Raw genomic sequence first — 12,952 nt, 5'->3', positions numbered from 1 at the left:
TACTGTCAACTTTTCTATGATATCTTATCTATTCTGTGGTATTCCTTATTCTTCTACATCTTGACTGCTTTCTTGGTCAAGATGGCTGCTATGCTTTTTATTTTCTATTTTCCAATTTACTTCTAAAACACTCAGTATTAAACAAATAGATTATCTTAATTAAAAACTAATAAAATTATGATAAAAATAAAAGGAGAATGGGAAAATTTCAGTCAGCAATTTTTAGTATTTTCACATTGTTCATGTATTTTTCCATAAATCATAGAAAAAATAAAGTTACATTTTGGGAGATCTTTATGTACATTAAATAATATAAAAATGATACAATAATTAAAACAGTCTATTATTTATGTAGAAATGTGTACACAAGTCAATATAATAGGATATAAACCCCAGAAATGGACACATATAAGACTTTAAAGGTAGTATTTCAAACGAGTGAGGAATGGCAGAATCATTCATTAAATTGTATAAAGAATATCTGACTGATCATATGGGGAAAACACAGATTAGATCTCCCCCCTCATACCACGAATTTAAATTAAATGCATCAAATCACAAAAATATTAGAAAAAAAACTTAGGTAAATATTTATATTATTGTGCAATGAGCATGCCCCATGCATAATAATTTAGTTTTTCAAAAAGTGATGTTTAAATATTTATGATGTAATAAATGCTACAAACTATGGAAATATGAAGGTGAGTAAGACAGTAGTCAGTGTAGCTTGAAGTCTAACAGTAAAGGCAGTTAATTAAACAAATTTATAAAGCGAGTCTGGATCTACATATGGAAGCTGCCTTCAGTGATCTCTCCTCATCTTTCAGTTTAGCATTCCTTTGCTTACTTCATTCTCAGCTTTTTTCTTCATATTGAGAAAGATGGTACCTCAGTACCTTCAGAATTATATTACATTAAGCTCACACACTCAGAAGGAGAGGCAATCTCTTTTCCAAGTCCCCATATTAATAGCTCCAAAAGTACTCAGTTTGACCTTGCTTGGATCACATATGAATTTATGGATGAATCACTGTCCATTAGAATGGGTGCTCTGATTGGCCAGTTTAAAGATTATATTCTTGCCTCTATGGAGAGGAAGGTAGGGTTCCTGATCAACAGTCTCACCAGAGTCATACTGAATCAGGAAGTGGCAATTTCCAAAAGGAAGAGACATAAGACAGATTAAAAAGTAGTATATATATATATCCACTAAGCTAGAAAATACTTCCTACTTGACAAATTAAAAAATAATTTAGCTAAACTATAAAGTAGATGGAGTGGTAAGAGATCAGACAGGAATGATAGGTAGAGGCGATCACGAGGATTTATGTAAATTGTTTTACAGAATTTAGACTTTATACCTATGGGTTTTTAAAATGTAACAAAATATACATAATATAAAATTTATCATTTTATCATTTAAATTAACTCTTTTTTAATTAAAAAATATTTTTGACCATGCCATGTGGCATGTGGGATCTTAGTTCTCCCAACAGGGACTGAATCTGTGCTCCCCACAGTGGAAGCATGGAATCTCACCCAGTGGACCACCAAGGAAGTCCCTAACCATTTTTTTTTAATTGGAGGATAATTGCTTTACAATAATGTGGTCTCTGCCATACATCAACACGAATCAGCCATTGTACATTTATACATAGTTAATATGCAGTTGTCACCACCATCCATTCTCAAGAATTTTTCATTTTCCCAAACTAAAATTCTCTATTCATAAAACAGTATCTCTCCATTCCTCCCTCCCCCCAGTTCCTGGAAACCACCATTTTATTTTTTGTTTCTATGAATTGAACTACTCTATGTACCTCATATCAGTGGAACTATACAATATTTGTATATAGCTTATTTCACTTTGTATAACCTCTTCAAGTTTCATCCATGTTGTAGCAATGTATCAGAATGCCTTCCCTTTTTTAAATTGTGGTAAAATATGCACAACATAAAATTATAATTTCTAACTGTACAGCTTAGTAGTGTTGAATATATTCGTATCATACAATCCATCTCAAATCCCTTTTCATCTTGCAAAATTAAAATTCTATACACATTACATAATAATTCATTTACCTCTATACCAAGCCACTGGCAGACAACATTTCACTTTCTGTTTCTATGAGACTGACTACTCTAGATACCTCATATAAGTATAATAATACAGTATACATATTTTTGTGATGTGATTGGCTTATTTCACTTAGCATAATGTCCTCAATTCATGTTGCACCATGTGACAAGACTTCCTTCTTTAAAAGATTATTTTTTTGTAAACACTTTATTTTTTTAGAACAGTTTTAGGCTCACAGAAAAATTAAGTATAAAGTATAGAGTTCCCATGCATTCCCACCCCAATAGGTGCATAAACTTCCCCATCATCACCCACTAGAGTAGTGTATTTGTCACAACTGATGAACCTAAATTGACCCATTGTAATCCACAGTTTACACTAGGATTCTCTCCTAGTGTTTTACAATAAGTTTTACATTCTGTGGGTTTGGACAAAGGTATAATAATATGTGTACATCATTATAGTAGTGCACAGAGTATTTACACCACACTAAAAATTACCTCTGCTCCACTGATTCATCCCTCCTCTCCCTACCACCAAATCCTGACAACCACTTTTTACTGACTCCATAGATTTGCTTTTTCCTGAGTGTTATGTCCCTGGAATCATACAATATATACTCCATTCAGATTGGCCTTTTTCACTTAGTAATATGCATTTAAGTTTCTTTCATGTCTTCATGGCATGATAGCTCATTTATTTTTATTGCGAATAATATTCAATTGTTTTGATGTACGACAGTTTATAAATCCATTCACTTATTGAAAGACTTCTTGGGTGCTTCCAAGTTCTGGCAATTATGAATAAAGCTCCCATAAACATCCTTGTGCAGATTTTTGTTTGGACATAAGTTTTCAATTCTTTAGGTAAACATCAAGAGTGCAATTGCTGAACTGTAGGAAAAGAATTGGATTCGTTTTGTAAGAAATCACAAACTGCTGACCAAAGTGGTGGTACAGTTTTGCATTCCAACAAGGGATGAATTAGTGTTCCTATTGTTCATATCCTAGCCAGCATTAGCTACTTTCAGTGTTCTGTGTTTTGGTCATGCTAATAAGTGTGTAGTGGTATCTTACTGTTGCTTAAACTTATATTTCCCTGATGACATATGATGTGGAGCATTTTTTCATATGCTTCTTTTTCATGTGTATATCATCATTGATGCTATGTCTGATAAAGTTTTTGCCTCATTTTTTAATCATGTTTTTTGCTGCCTTATTGGTGAGTTTTAATTATTTGTATTGTTGAGTAACATTCCTTGATTACATGTTTTTTTTTTTTCTTGTGGAGAGCTCTAAACTTCTTGTATTTAAAGTAACACTGGTTTATAACATTGTGTAAGTTTCATGTATACAATATTATATTTCAACTTCTTCATACTATAGCCTGATCACCACAAAAAGTTTAGTTTTCATTTATCATTATATAGTTGACCACTTTACCAATTTCATCTTCCCCCACCCACCTCCCCCACTGGTAACTATTAATATGTTCTCTGTATCTATATGTCTAATTTTGTTTGTTCATTCAGGAGCAGACCAATCATCTTGTGCTCAAGCTGCAGCTCAGCCAGTCAGATCATGTGTCTCTGAGGGTGTTGGTGTGGCCATTTTCCCTAAGGTAGGAGATTTACAACACAAGAGCCCAGTTCCCAACTGAAGGCCTGTTTTAGATGGACAATCTCTCAGCCTGTGGAAGGTGGGGAGTCTAGGGTCCATGTCCCATGCCTGGCAATTCCAGTGATTCTCAACTGAAAAAACATCTGGGAAGGTCAGAATGAAAGCAAGTTTATTAGTCCTCATCCACCTCCACCATCCCAACCTCCACCTATTGATTCAAGGGCAAATATATTCTTTTCTTATTTTGTTAACTCTTTGGGAATAGAAACTCCTTTAAAAACTCCAAGGAAAGCATGGACCTTACCCCTTGAAAAGCACCCATTCTGCTTCGCCTTCACAAGGATGTCTCCTGACCCTTCTCCCCCTTGGAGGCCCAGACATCACCCTGGTTCTGATTCCCTAGTGAAAGGTTGCAGGTGGCCCCCATCCAAGCACGATTGCATTTTAAGTTTTATTCACTGTGCAGGCATGATGAAAGAACTTGTAGGAAAAGAGGACCTCAGGGCCTGCCAAATCCTGGGAAAAGCAGAGCAATCAGGGAAGGCAACTGGGTTCTGAACAGTCTTTGTGAGGAAAGGCACATTTAAAAGACTAGCGTTTCAGGATATCTCATTCTTTAATGTGACAAATAGTCGAGCTCTCCTTTTTCAAGGCTTGGGCTCTGCTGAATCCACTCTTTTACAGTCCAGGCTCAAAACCATCTCCAAGAAAAAGAAATGCAAAAAGGCAAAATGGTTGTCTGAGGAGGCCTTACAAATAGCTGAGAAAAGAAGAGAAGTGAAAGGCAAAGGAGAAAAGGAAGTGAAATGTGAAAGTCATTCAGTCATGTCTGACTCTTTGCAAACCCATGGACTGTCCATGGAATTTTCCAGGCCAGAATATTGTAGTAGATAGCCTTTCCTTTCTCCAGGGCCTCTTCCAATCCCAGGGATCAAACCCAGGTCTCCTGCATTGCAGGTGGATTCTTTACCAGGTGAGCCACAAGGGAAGCCCATCTGAATGCAGACAAGGTATGTCTTGGTTTACCTATAGACTTCCTTTGTGTTGAGCTATCCTGAGGCAGTACCATTGTAAATGACTGTGTGGAATATCTTTGGGCACAAACCTGTTGTGCTTTTCAGAATAATTTTTGCTTTCATTTTGTTTTTGTAAAATAGAGCTCCCTAGGGGGCCTTATTGGGAAGAAGCCAGTGATTATTTTTGAAGTATCTGGTTTACAGGGTACTTTTAACCTAGGCCTGCTTTTAACTTCCTCTATTGTCCTAAGACTTTTATAGGGCTAGTTTGGAGTAATTTGCATTTTTTGATCTTAGATCCATTGTCTTGCCTGCTCTTGTGATTGAAATGTAATGAAGTAGTTAAAGCACATTCTTTCACATTTGTCCAACTGTGAAAAAGCTTTATTGATATGGACTCTAATAATAGATGGTGTGGCAAAATAGAGAAAAGAGAAAATTCCGTGTTTGAATTCAGTTTCTAGGTAAGAGTGTGGCTTAGAAGGACTCTGACCTGCAAGACACTCATAAAATGGCACCCCCACTCTTGAATGAAGACTACTTTCTCAGCCTGACCTCTAATGCTCTTGATGACTTGCTTTCCAACTTCATTATTTACTACTCTTGAACTATTTACTACCATTTCCTGCTTCTTATGCTACAGGCCATTTCCCTCAGAATTCCAATTTATCTCATTGTTTATATTTTGACAGTGTGTTTCCTTTTTGCTTTCTCTTCAGTTTCCTGTCTCATTCTGAACTGGTAGATAAAATGTCAGCTTGTTAGTTAGATACACACAAAAGTGTTATTGCTAACTGGGTACATGGAAATTAAGGCATTAAGCATACACAAACAAGGATCCTTGGTGAAAACTGCTGCTGCTGCTGCTGCTAAGTCACTTCAGTCGTGTCCATCTGTGCAACTCCATAGACGGCAGCCCACCAGGATCCCCCATCCCTGGGATTCTCCAGGCAAGAATACTGGAGTGGGTTGCCATTTCCTTCTCCAGTGCATGAAGGTGAAGTCGCTCAGTCGTGTCCGACTCTCAGTGACCCACATGGACTGTAACTTACCAGGCTCCTCTGTCCATGGATTCTCTAGGCAAGAATACTGGAGTGGATTGTCATTTCCTTCTCCATTGGTGAAAACAGAACAATAGAATTCTAGAGCTGTTTGGGCCTTTGCCAATTATTTTGTTCAAATCCTTATTGTTCTGAGTACTAAACCAGTCTAGAGAGACAAAAGGATTTAGAACACATAGTACTATCCTTTAAGGAAAAAAAAAAAAAACTGAAAATTTGTCTCACAGTCGTGTCTGACTCTTTGCAATTCCATGAACTGTAGCCTGCCCAGTTCCTCTGTCCATGGAATTCTCCAGGCAGTAGTGATGCAGTGCATTGCCGTTTCCTTCTCCAGAGACTCTTCTCAACCCAGGGATTGGACCCAGGTCTCCTGTACTGCAGGTAGATTCTTTATCAGCTGAGCCAGGCCTTAAATGAATATTTCTTGATTCCTGGGCCTAGGTGCTACTGCTGCTACTTTTCTCCTCCTTCATTTTTTATTTCAAAAGGAAATAAAATGTTTGAGATGTAGCCCTTATTGTGTGCTTTACACATATGAAGAGATAAGAAAGCTTTCTTCAGCGATCAATGCAAAGAAATAGAGGAAAAGAACAGAATGGGAAAGACTAGAGATCTCTTCAAGAAAATTAGAGATACCAAGGGAACATTTCATGCAAAGGTGGGCTCGATAAAAGACAACAATGGTCTGGACCTAACAGAAGCAGAAGATATTAAGAAGAGGTGGCAAGAATACACAGAAGAACTGTACAAAAAAATCTTCATGACCCAGATAATCACAATGGTGTGATCACTCGTTTAGAGCCAGACATCCTGGAATGTGAAGTCAAGTGGGCCTCAGAAAGCATCACTACGAACAAAGCTAGTGGAGGTGATGCAATTCCAGTGGAGCTGTTTCAAATCCTGAAAGATGATGCTGTGAAAGTGCTGCACTCAATATACCAGCAAATTTGGAAAACTCAGCAGTGGCCACAGAACTAGAAAAGGTCGGTTTTCATTCCAATGCCAAAGAAAGGCAATGACAAAGAATGCTCAAACTACTGCGCAATTGCACTCATCTCACATGCTAGTAAAGTAAAGCTCAAAATTCTCCAAGCCAGGCTTCAGCAATATGTGAACCGTGAACTTCCTGATGTTCAAGCTGGTTTTAGAAAAGGCAGAGGAACCAGAGATCAAATTGCCAACATCTGCTGGATCATGGAAAAAACAAGAGGGTTCCAGAAAAACATCTATTTCTGCTTTATTGACTATGCCAAAGCCTTTCACTGTGTGGATCACAATAAATTGTGGAAAATTTTGAAAGAAATGGGAATACCAAACCACCTGACCTGCCTCTTGAGAAATCTGTATTCAGGTCAGGAAGCAACAGTTAGAACTGGACATGGAACAACAGATTGGTTCCAAATAGGAAAAGGAGCACATCTAGGCTGTTTATTGTCACCCTGCTTATTTAACTTCTATGCAGAGTACATCATGAGAAACGCTGGACTGGAAGAAACACAAGCTGGAATCAAGATTGCCAGGAGAAATATCAGTAACTTCAGATATGCAGATGGCACCACCCTTATGGCAGAAAGTGAAGAGGAACTAAAAAGCCTCTTGATGAAAGTGAAATTGGAGAGGGAAAAAGTTGGTTTAAAGCTCAACATTCAGAAAACGAAGATCATGGCCTCTGGTCCCATCACTTCATGGGAAATAGATGGGGAAACAGTGGAAACAGTGTCAGACATTATTTATTTTTTGGCTCCAAAATCACTGCAGATGGTGACTGCAGCCATGAGATTAAAAGACTTTTACTCCTTCGAAGAAAAGTTATGACCAACCTAGATAGTATATTCAAAAGCAGAGACATTAATTTGCTGACTAAGGTCCGTGTAGTCAAGGCTATGGTTTTTCCTGTGATCATGTATGGATGTGAGAGTTGGGCTGTGAAGAAGGCTGAGCGCCAAAGAATTGATGCGTTTGAACTGTGGTGTTGGAGAAGACTCTTGAGAGTCCCTTGGACTGCAAGGAGATCCAACCAGTCCATTCTGAAGGAGATCAGCCCTGGGATTTCTTTGGAAGGACTGATGCTAAAGCTGAAACTCCAGTACTTTGGCCACCTTATGTGAAGAGTTGACTCATTGGAAAAGACTCTGATGCTGGGAGGGATTTGGGGCAGGAGGAGAAGGGGACATCAGAGGATGAGATGGCTGGATGGCATCACTGACTCAATGGACGTGAGTCTGAGTGAACTCCCAGAGCTGGTGCTGAACAGGGAGGCCTGGTGTGCTGCGATTCATGGGATTGCAAAGAGTCGGACACGACTGAGTGACTGAACTGAACTATACTACTTATACTGCACTTTTTTTTCTTTATAAGATGCATTTAACTATTAAATTATTTCCCAGAATAATGCACCATCTAGTGACATGTGGACAACTGCTCTGATATCTTTGTGATCACTTATGCCTTAGATCATCTACAATCATCTAAAAGTCTATTACTGGTACTGCAGTTTAGAAACAATTACACTATAGTCACATGGTATAAATATGTGTCCATACAGTGGTGTTTATCTCTGATTAATAGGGTTTTTATATTTCATTGTTTTGACAAGGAAATTTTCTACCGGTAACTTCATCTTTAACATGACACTCTTTTGACCTGCTGTCAAGATTCTCTCCTTGACAAAACTCTACTCAGGCTCTTTTGATCTCTCTTCTCAACTAGACCTTGACTTTTGGGCTTCCGTATTTATCTCTGTATTATCAGTTTTAGCAAGAATCTTGCTAAGTAAGTTTAGCCAGAATTCCCAGCCTCAATATCTAAGTGGGTTTCTCTTCCCACACATTTCCCACATGATGTCTGATCACGCTGGCCTGCCTTCAACAAGAATCCTGTTTGGTCAGTTTAGCCAGAATCCTCTTCTTACTTCTGATGTTTCTTCTTATTGATTTTATATCCATTGACCACTCCCCTCCCATCATCGCCACCACCATGTCCCTTGGCTTAAAATTCACATTTTTCCTTGCTGTATTCAAAATTAAGTCTAATCTCCCTCCTCCACTGCAAGACACCATTACAGTGATCTCTATACTTACCACAATAGTCCTCCATTGAATGAAATTTTTCTTACCATATATAACAAGGGCCATGAATAATTTTTTCTTTAACCGTTATGGTGGCCAAACCCAGACGGGATCAGATTTATCACTGGATCCCCAGATCTCACTCAGGACTCTAAGTGAGTATGTTTGCAGCCTTTGGCTTCACTTCTGACGGACTGGTCAGGTGTCCATTGGTCAATCTGACTCCTAAACCATTGCTCTGAACAAATATCTGTTGAAGTTGGTAAGGACAGATTTTGATTCTTAACATTCTGAGTAATACTCTAAAAGTCGAGTAGAAGTCCCAGACAGAGGTTGCATTTAAGTACTAGGATCTCTATAATAAACAGATTAGAATCCCAGGTTTCTTAGTTTGAAAGATACCTGCTAGGCTAAAAGTCTTTCTTCCTGGCTCTCTTCTTAATTGGGGGATTATTCGCTCACTCACTGGGGTGGAAGTTCTTCTGGGTCCTTTTTAAAAAATTAATTTATTTTAATTAGAAGCCATATATCGACATGAATCAGCAGTGGGTGTACATGTGTCCCCCCATATCGAACACCCCTCTCGCCTCCCTCCCCATCCCATCCCTCTGGGTTGTCCCAGAGCACCAGTTTTGAGTGCCCTGCTTTCTGTATCAAATTTACACTGGTCATCTGTTTTACATATGGTAATATACAGGTTTCGATGCTATTCTCTCACATCATCCCACCCTCGCCCTCTGCCACATAGTCCAAAAGTTTGTTCTGTACATCATTGTCTCTTTTGCTGTCTTGCATATAGGATCATCTTTTCTGTCTTCCTAAATTCCACATATATGCGTTAATATACTGCATTGTTGTTTCTTTTTCTGACTTACTTCACTCTGTATAATAGGCTCCAGTTTCATACACCTCATTAGAACTAATTCAAATGCTTTCATTTTTATAGCTGAGTAATATTCCATTGTGTATACATACCACAATTTCCTTATCCATTCATCTGCCAATGGACATCTAAGTTGCTTCCATGTCCTAGCAATTGTAAACACTGCTGCAATAAACATTGGGGCATATGTGTCTCTTTCAATTCTGGTTTCCTCGGTATGCATGCCCAGCAGTGGGATTGCTGGATCGTATGGCAGTTCTATTTCCAGGTTTTTAAGGAATCTCCACACTGTTCTCCATAGTGGCTGCACTAGTTTGCATTCCCACCAACAGTGTAAGAGGGTTCCCTTTTCTCCACACCCTCTCCATCATTTATTGCTTGTAGACTTTTGGATCGCAGCCATTCTGACTGGTGTGAAATGGTACCTCATTGTGGTTTTGATTTGCATTTCTCTGATAATAAGTGATGTTGAACATCTGTCCATGTGTTTCTTAGCCATCTGTATGTCTTCTTTGGAGAAATGTCTAGTTCTTTGGCCCATTTTTGATTGGGTCATTTATTTTTCTGATATTGAGCTGCATGAGTTGCTTGTATATTTTGGAGATTAATTCTTTGCTAGTTGTTTCATTTGCTATTATTTTCTCCCATTCTTACAACTGCCTTTTCCCCTTGCTTATAGTTTCCTTTGTTGTGAAAAATCTTTTAAGTTTAATGAAGTCACATTTGTTTATTTTTTGTTTTTATTTCCATTACTCTGGGAGGTGAGTCAAAGAGGATTTTGCTGTGATTTATGTCAGAGAGTGTTCTGCTTATGTTTTCCTCTAAGAATTTTATAGATTCTGGTCTTACATTTAGATCTTTAATCCATTTTGAGTTTATTTTTGTTTATGGTGTTAGAAAGTGTTAGTTTTATTTTTACCTTTGCCCCCTTGTGTCTGGCTCCTTGTTTTGATTAGGTTTCTTTCCCTGACTTCTGGACTGGAAGGCTTTCCCCTAAGCTCCTTGCTTCAAGTTCAGTTCTCTCCCCTCCTTCCTGGGTTGGGTTTTTTCCTGACTCTTTGTGAAACCATTCTGTTCTCTCCTTGATACTGCTTTGCCAATGGAAACTTCCCAGTTAATTGAAACCCCTTTCTTGAATATCTGCTCACTATATGTCCTGCCAACTCTGTCCACCTCTTTCCTGTTGGCGTGATTTTGCTGATAATAATTTGGAAGTTTTTTTTACCTCCTTGGGAATTTTGCAATCTCCCACAGATTTCTCTTAAGATCTCTCTCTTCCTGTTACTTCTGCTCCTCCTCCTTTCTTTTACCATCTTCAATCTCCCCTCCAGTTCCTTTGAATCCTTTGACATGTTCGCCTTCAAAGTCCTCCCCTCTTCATTTCTTCTATCCATATATCCCTGACAGACTTTTTCCTTCTCACTTCAGCTCCTTACAATCACTTTTTCCCTGTACTCTTCATTGGGTACTGTCTAAGCATTCATGTATCCCTGTTGGCAACCATCTGAGGCTTCTGAAAAGAGCAAAAAGGATTAACTGCAAATAGAACTGGATGTTTCCTTCACTCATGACCTTTGGAGATGTCTAAGCAACTGGTATGTGTTTATCTTTTCAGTCTCTTAAATTTTAGTCCACATCCTCTATATTGCTACCCTCCATGGCAAAAGAAAATGAAATCTACTCCACAGTTTTTGATAAAAGTATAATTTTTTTGTTATTTTTCTTAAATCAATTCAAATAAAAACAAAAGGTAGATATAAACTAGTGAATTTTTGCTACTATATTTTGCTGACTGATCACTAAAATTCATAATGAAAGCTATAAGGTATCAGCATGGATTAGTGTGTATGTTTTTACATATTTGTTATGTATTTGTTATATTTTTCTGTCTCTGGATGGTTCAGTTCAGTTCATTTCAGTTGCTCAGTTGTGTCCAACTCTTTGTGACCTCATGAATTGCAGCACGCCAGGCCACCCTGTCTGTCACTGACTTCCAGAGTTTACCCAAGCTCATGTCCATTGAGTCGGTGATGCCATCTAGCCATCTCATCCTCTGTCATCCCCTTCTCCTCCTGCCCCCAGTCCCTCCCAGCATCAGGGTCTTTTCCAATGAGTTAACTCTTCACATGAGGTGGCCAAAGTATTGGAGTTTCAGCTTCAGCATCAATCTTTCCAAAGAACACCCAGGACTGATCTCCTTTAGGATGGACTGGTTGGATCTCCTTGCAGTCCAAGGGACTCTCAAGAGTCTTCTCCAACACCACAGTTCAAAAGCATCAATTCTTCAGTGCTCAGTTTTCTTCACAGTCCAACTCTCACATCCATATGTTACCACTGGAGAAACCATAGCCTTGACTAGACGGACCTTTGTTGACAAAGTAGTCTCTGCTTTTGAATATGCTGCCTAGGTTGATCATAACTTTTCTTCCAAGGAGTAAGCATCTTTTAATTTCATGGCTGGAATCACCATCTGCAGTGATTTTGGAGCCCAATAAAATAAAGTCTGACACAGTTTCCACTGTTTCCCCATCTATTTCCCATGAAGTGATGGGACCAGATGCCATGATCTTTGTTTCCTGAACGTTTAGCTTTAAGCCAACTTTTTCCCTCTCCTCTTTCACTTTCATCAAGAGGCTTTGTTGGGTGCATATATATTTATAATTGTTATATCTTCTTGGGTTGATCCTTTGATCATTATGAAATGTGCTTCTTTGTCTCTTTTCACAACTTTTATTTTAAAGTATATTTTCTCTGATATTAGTACTGTTGCTCCTGGTTTCTTTTGGTCTCTATTTGCATGGAATATTTTTTCCAGCCCTTCACTTTCAGTCTATATGTGTCCCTTGTTTTGAGGTGAGTTTCTTGTAGACAACATATATAAGGGTCTTTTTTTTTTTTTTTTTAATCCATTCAGCCAGTCTTTGTCTTTTGGTTTGGGCATTCTACCCATTTACATTTAAGGGAATTATTGATAAGTATAATCCCATTGCCATTTACTTTGTTGTTTTGGGTTCGAGTTTATACACCCTTTCTCTGTTTCCTCTCTAGAGAAGATCCTTTAGCATTTGTTGGAGAGCTGGTTTGGTGGTGCTGAATTCTCTCAGTTTTTGCTTGTCTGTAAAGCTTTTGATTTCTCTTTCATATTTGAATGAGATCCTTGCTGGGTACAGTAATCTGAGCTGTAGGTTATTTTCTTTCATCACTTTAAGTATGTCCTGCCATTTC

Source organism: Ovis canadensis, chromosome X (genome assembly GCF_042477335.2).
Source record: "Ovis canadensis isolate MfBH-ARS-UI-01 breed Bighorn chromosome X, ARS-UI_OviCan_v2, whole genome shotgun sequence".
Classification (NCBI taxonomy): domain Eukaryota; kingdom Metazoa; phylum Chordata; class Mammalia; order Artiodactyla; family Bovidae; genus Ovis; species Ovis canadensis.
This window is presented reverse-complemented; position numbering follows the sequence as displayed.